Raw genomic sequence first — 7,235 nt, 5'->3', positions numbered from 1 at the left:
CGCCTTCGATCTTTGGAGAAATTTGAGAATTTAGAAGTATGAGGAATGAGGCGAGAGGTTTAGGTTTAATTAGCATAAATAGTGCCAAGAATCTGGATATTGAGTTTTGATTATGGAAATTTGTGAGTTTTGAGAAGTATACTATATGGAAATTTTGAGTTTTGATTATGGAAATTTTTAAAAAATAACAGAATACGAGATAATCATAATCTTGTGCGGGAATGAGTATGGTAAGGAATCGGAGTCCTACGTGATTTGATGTTTAGAGTTGTGTTAGTGGAGTAGTATCTAAGAATATATTTACGAGATAATTATATTTTGCTTATTTCCCAAAAATAATTTGCTTCTTTTCGTATCGTGCAACAATTGAGATGTGGTTGAATTTGCTGACATTATTAGATTTTGATTTGTTAACTCCGAATACTTAAAATTAATGGTTGCCATTGTTGTTGCATTATATTTTTATTAGACCCGACCCCAATACGATATCAAAATAATTATTTGAGAGAAAGAGGCGTGAATTTGTAGAGAGAAAAAGAGAACAATCATAGTTGAAGTGCTAAGGATTAATTAATCCAGGTTGAGAGAATGAGATTAATAATTTAATTTTTCATTATGTTTATTATTATTATTAATAATAATAAAAAGACTCCACACATATTTATAATATGTGTAATACAAAAAGATCTATAAACTAGGAAAGCAAATAAAATCTTAATCACTAGGGAAAGTAAATCAAAACATAATAACTAAATAATAAAACATAAAATAAGCTAATTAATTATACGGAGAGATTATCAGGTCCCTATCAACGTGTCCTGAAACCAGAGAGAACGTCGTCTTGGGGTGAATCCACATGGTCGTTGGATGGGATGGTGTTGTTAACGGCCCAGACGCGGATATGCAAGCCGTAGCAATTGGGATGAAAGGAAGAGAAGCCCTGATGAGGAGTGATGCCAAAAGGCAAGACCTCAACGGTAATTCCTTCATGTTGGGCTAATTCATTAAACCACGTCGTTGCGCTTTGATACTCCTCCGTGGTCCATGGCCACCACAGAATTGCTTGTGATAGAAGAGCGCGTGTCGCTGTTTGTGTCGCTTCCATCGCCTTTGATCTTTGGGAGAAATTATTTGAGAGGGAGTTTTGAAGAGTATGAGGAATGAGGCCAAAGGTTGAAGGTTATATATATATATATAAGGTATCTGATTAATTATGGAAATTTTCCTTATTAATACAAAATTAACGGTTGTGACCATGTGAGTGAACGAGTACGGCAAGGGTCCGAATCTTGCGAATGCTGATGTGGCGGAGGCGGGTGATGATTTGCTGATTAGATTTGCGTCGGTGATGATGACTATTGGGTTTGGATTAGCCGATATTTGCTTATTTATAATATTAAAAATAATTTAAACAAAAGATAAACTTAGTTTTTCGGTTTGAATTGGATTTAATAATGTCTGCTATACGACTATACACCCATAGTTTCCTTCTTTATACTGTTAATATTAATATAATCAAAACATAAACTTGTATTTCAAGGGCATGTTGTAATTTACTCTTCTACGAATTTAGAAATGAAAATTATAAAAATTTATTCATAATTGCATTAATTTTATTAAAAATTACTACTAAAAAATCTTTTATGTTCTTTTAATAATCTTATAATTTATTCAAATATTAGAGTTATTTTTTTATTCCCATGAAACATAAAAACTGCATAACAATTAGTAATAAATCAGAAATAGAAGTGTGGCATAACCAGAATTTTGACATAAAAGAAAGACTAGCTCTACTAGTATTAATAGTTGCAGGGTATTTTTTTCAATGTTAGCATTGTCGGAAGCAGTTATGGTCTTATGGAGATACTCCTTTATATTTGCCTACATGTGCTATATCATGCTATAAATAATGCTTGACTCATTATATTAATTACTTCTATTAAACAAGAAAACAGATACTCCAATAAACAACCATGCTTAATCTCTTTTAGGTTTTGGTAATATTTTGTTTTGACCTTGTGTTGTAAGTCTCGAGTTCGGAGGCACTATCATGTCGAGAACCTTTGGGCCCGATTTATGATCCGTGAGTTCGTATCGCACCTCGTCTACTATCCGAACCGAATCCAATCCTCAATAGCTTCGATCCGAACGAGCATTTCCGAGTTAGCCGCAATTCATCAGTGTGTATCTCTTACTTCCCCACTTATTTAAATGTAGTATATCGTATTTGTAATGAAAATTAATATTGTCACATATCGATTATATCAGACAATAAATAGGGAGTTTGTAGCTCAAACATGATATTTCTCCCGATACACGACGATAAAATTAATTCATTTAGTTTAAAAATTGAACAAATAAAGGTTTGCCAAAAATAAAAAAACATCATAGTACTATTGTTGTAAGAGAGAAGCTAGCGTTACGCGAGGTCGCTTCATCGCGGGAGCTTTGCAGAGGGGGCAGAAGTTGTTGCCGCGGAAGAGCCACCGCCGTATGCAGCCGGGATGAAACTCGTGGCCGCAATCCAAAGCAGTCACCGATCCACGGTACAGATCGTCCAAACATATGCAACAAACTTCCTTCTCATCTTGAATATCGGCATCGTCGTCGCAGCGACGCGTCATGAAGCCGGAGAGAACGTCGTCTAAGTCTTGGAACGGCGACAAAACCCTTATGACGAGGCCGAACTCGGGGAGGAGGAGAGAGAGAGGGTGAGGCACAGGCGCGGCGGTGAGTTGAACAAGAGAGACCTCGATAGAAGATCCTTGATGACGATGTTGCGCTACTTGATTCATTGCAGCGTCGTGCTCCTCCGACGTCCATGGCGACCATAGAATTGTTTCGAACTTAAGAGCACGTGTCGCTGCCATCGCCTTTGATTTTTGGCTGAGAATTTGATGATTTGAAAAGTTTGAAGGTTGTATAATTAAGGGGAGAGGCTGGGATTTAAATATGCAAAATAATGGGAAGAATTTGAGTTGGCTTAGGATTTCACAATTATTATCCAAAAATAATTCTTTTCGTACATGCAAATATTGGCATTGTGGATTGGCTTTCGATACTGTCTATATTGCAGATATGTTCTTTATTTATAATATTGAGATTAATTTTATCATAATGTAAACTTATATTTGAAGGCCTGATTAATGGGATCAAATTGTAAATTTTTATTTGAAGGCCATGTTTTACAATTTACGATACTAAAGCGAATTCATAATAAATAAAAAATTGAAACTTATTTTAATATGGCAAATTGTAATAAAAATTGTCAAATTTGGTCAAATTTTGATTAATCTCATAATTTTAAAAATTTGTTTAAATATGATCAATCTCATAACTTTAATATTTTGCGGAGTATATAAATTTATAAGAAGTTAAGGATTTCAGCTACCACGTTCAACAAAATATTGAAAATTATCAAAATTATAATATACTTATTTTTTAAAAAAATTTAAAGTTATACCAGAATTTGATTAAACTTTATGATTATATTAATTTTTTTCCTTTTAAATTTGATTAAACTATATGATTATTTAAATAATTTCCCTTGTAAATATGAATATATGATTATTTAAATAATTTCCCTTGTAAATATGAATATATGATAGTAGGAAATTTGCCAATAAGTATAACTAATGGATTAGCATAAAAGAAATGAGTCGCACTTTTCCCACATTAGTAAACTACTCCTCTCCGTCCCAGGTTACTTACAGTGTTACTTTTTAGCTCGTTACAAACTCCTTACACTATTTATAGTTTAAGTTAGAATTAATGCATTTAATTAATATGTTAGTTTAAGTTAAGAGCTCCTTTATTAAGTAATGTCTCATTATATTTAAAATTTTAATTTAATTATACTAAAAAATTAATCCAAAATTTATGGTTTAAAATGAAAAGTGCGAATAACATGAGACGGAGGTAGTGGAGTACTAAATTTAACGTTATCGTTTCCGATTGTAATTTTGGTTGCTCTCTTTATCCTCCAAAAGGAGCAAAAACTTGTCTCTGTTCTGCTTAAACCCAACTAAAATTGATGTACTAAAATGGCGTCTGTTGCTCCTTCCTGGCGTTGTCAAGGTAATTCCTTTTCGCTTCTTTTATGGTTTTCTCCTGAATTTTATTCTTTACTTAAATTTTTAGATTCTATGGTTTCAGATGGAGGATTAAGAAGGATAGTTTCAGTAGACGGGGGCGTCACCAAGAATCTCAAGGTTTGCATTTTTATTTATTTATTCTGGCAAACTGTTGATTAATTTTGGACTTAATAGAATTGTATCATGTTTTTTACTTGAACGGTTTCTTGAATTCAATAATCATTCTCTATTTCTTGAATAATTAGGCTTTTGTTTCCTGATAAGTTGCTAGTACTCTAGAAATCGTGTCTTGGTTTAAAGTATAGTTTGGAATGATGAAGTAATGAGTAATGGATTTGTTCATAATTGTAAAATGGATTAGGTGTTTTCCACATTTCTTTTTGTTTTTAAGAAGTTGCAATTCTATGCTGGTTATATATACATGTCATTCTCCTCAACGTTTTATCCGTTGGGTCGGTGCAGCTTCCGTTTGCAGGTCCATTTTCTTCGCCAATGTCATATTTTAGAGTTGTAACTATCTCTCCGTTAAAGAGGGATCCTTTACTTCATCGAATAAGGTGCGAGAAAGATGACAAACAGAGCCCTATCGAGCATATATCAGTTGAGCGTTATCCGTATCATAGCTATATGGACTCCACTTCCGGCCAGATGGAGCCAGCTTCTGGTGCTCGTGCGAGCATTCCAGGGGAAGAGTACTGGCCGGAAGGCACATCAAGTCGAGTAAGGGCTGCACGGGCGCCTGAACCAACTGGCGAGTCAACTGGAAAACCATCTTTCGGGAAAAATCCTGGAAGTAGGAGGAAAAGGAACAAGTCTTCGTTTTCTGCATCTCAATCTTCAGAGACGAATGTAGCTGTGAATGAACAAGTCAAAGCTGGATCTCAGGAGGATTCGCTTGATGAACAAAAAGATCAGTCGTCTGGATATGTTGTCTATCAGACAGAACCCACGGGAGATGAGTTGAGTAGCTATGAACTTGATAAGAAGATTGGGAATCCTCACCCCTTTATCGATCCGGAGGCCAAGAAACCGATTGAAGATCCTCTTACAAGTGATGAACTGATTGGGAAACCGATTGAAGATCCTCTTATATGGGACTAACTGTTCATCCTGTTTTAGACTTTATAAATTGAGATTGAAGCAACATACAATATCTTTTTTTTTCTTTATTAAGTTTCTCTGGTTGTGTGGGATCATGGTAATGTGTTTATTCCAAGAAAAGAGTGAAACAAGCATTTGTGTCGAACGCTTAACTGAAAACTGTTAATGATGTATTCTGCCTATGAGTCTATGACCGTTAACTTCTGAAGACGTAGTGCAAGCACAATAGGAAAATTGTTACGAAACAAACTGTAAAGTGAAGGTTTATTTCTTCGTATTAATTTATCAATATCAGCGTAAAAATTATTATGTTTTGATAGCCAATTTCAGTTTACTTTGACTTGTAGGCTTCAGCAAGAAAATGAAAGGCTGCAAACACTAGGCCCTATAGCTTACTATTCAGAATGGGTCGAAGCTTGGAAAAGAGACACCTCATGGGAAGCAGTGCAGAAGCATTTTGAAGAGACTGGTGAAGACGAGACCACACAACTAATTGAGATGTTCACATATCAAACAGATCGAGAGTACCGCATCATGATGGGTACTGATGTCCGTATTCCCCGAGATCCACTAGCAATGCGCATGCGGGAGGATCAAATAAAGCAAAGTATATCCGCCTCTGTCATCCCTCTCTGTTGATCTCATTATCTCGAATGCTATAATTTTTGAATATTTCCGGTATCCTGTCTTTGGCTTATGTAATTCACTCTTGTTTGAAGTATGGGGTGGAGATCCTGTTTACCCAACTATCAACTACATTCAGGATCCGAACGAGGTGATTGATTACAGGGGTCCAGATTTTCACGAACCGACTCCAAACATGCTTGATTATCTTAAAGAGGTTTGGTACAGTTGATTACTTGCACATCTTTTTTCATTTATCGTATATGTTTCTCATTCCATTCCCTCGTATATTATAACTCGAGTGATATATGAAACTTTTTATCAGCATGGAAAAATTATAACAAGAGAGGAAATGGATGAAATCCTAGCCAAGGAGAAGAACGAAGTAGTCGAGGTAATTGCAAATTTTCAACAGTGGGGAATTTCCTATTTTGGGGATCAGTCCATTCCTCTCGTTCTTTTTTGTTGCATTTTCTGTTATTTTGTTTAAGCATTTCATTTCTGCAACAGATGGCAGACATGGATGATGCCATGGCACAAGCTGTCGACATAGGAGAAAATGATGTGAGATTCTTGTCCTTCACCTTTCGGAAATCTCTTGATTTCTCCATTTGTTTTCAACACGAAATATATCATGCTCGAGTTTGTATTCATTCTCTAGAGAATTAAGACTATTACAAGTTGGTTACACCTTCTTTTCTGAGTTCTAACGACAGGACGAAGGAGAGGACTGCGAAGATGAAGTGGAAGACAAAGAGGATGAGAAAGTTACACACAATTGGAGCATCGTAAAAAGCAACAACGAACTGCTCAAGCCAAAAGTAATTCAAAACTAATCTATACAGTTCTTAATGATATCTGAGATGCACCTAACCGTGTTCCATACTTTAGTCGCAGGCCAAACCTAAAGAAAATTGAGACTCTGGAAGAAGCTGTAGATGATTCCGAGAACTTGACAGACTTTCTTTTAGACTTCGATCAAGAGGATTAGTTTCCTCTTTTGTCATGGTTGAATGAGGTAAGAGAATATCAATGTCCCTCGAGATGCATCTCAAACTAGGCCGCTTAAAGTTAAATTTGGTGTCGCTAGTTTCAGGGTGGAAACGAGAGCGAACTCCTCTGAAACTGCTGAAGACATGCATTCGACTTAGATTCTTTCAGTGAATGCTGCCGTTGTGACACTGAGGGGAGAGCTATGAGAGATGGCTCATGGCGAAGGCGAAGGCTAACGAGCGAATTTGCACTGTCATTTTTTATGATAAGTTACAGGTAAGAAAATGCCTAGTAGGAACTATCTCAATTGGTGTTGGATTTTGATTGATATGTGTATATAATGTTATTGTTTCAACCAGATTTCATATATTGTGCACATGTAATTCTTGGATATACCACTCATTTCTAAATTATTTGTCTGCT

At 35.6% G+C, this 7,235-nt stretch overlaps 1 pseudogene; it reads left to right on the top strand.

The window, feature by feature from the left end:
* The first annotated feature begins 3,973 nt into the window (after positions 1 to 3,973).
* On the top strand, positions 3,974 to 7,235 carry LOC121759182 (annotated as a pseudogene).

This window comes from Salvia splendens, chromosome 12 (genome assembly GCF_004379255.2).
Source record: "Salvia splendens isolate huo1 chromosome 12, SspV2, whole genome shotgun sequence".
Taxonomy (NCBI): Eukaryota; Viridiplantae; Streptophyta; class Magnoliopsida; order Lamiales; family Lamiaceae; genus Salvia; species Salvia splendens.
Note: the sequence above shows the minus strand (reverse complement) of the source record. Positions and strands in the feature narration are given on the sequence as shown.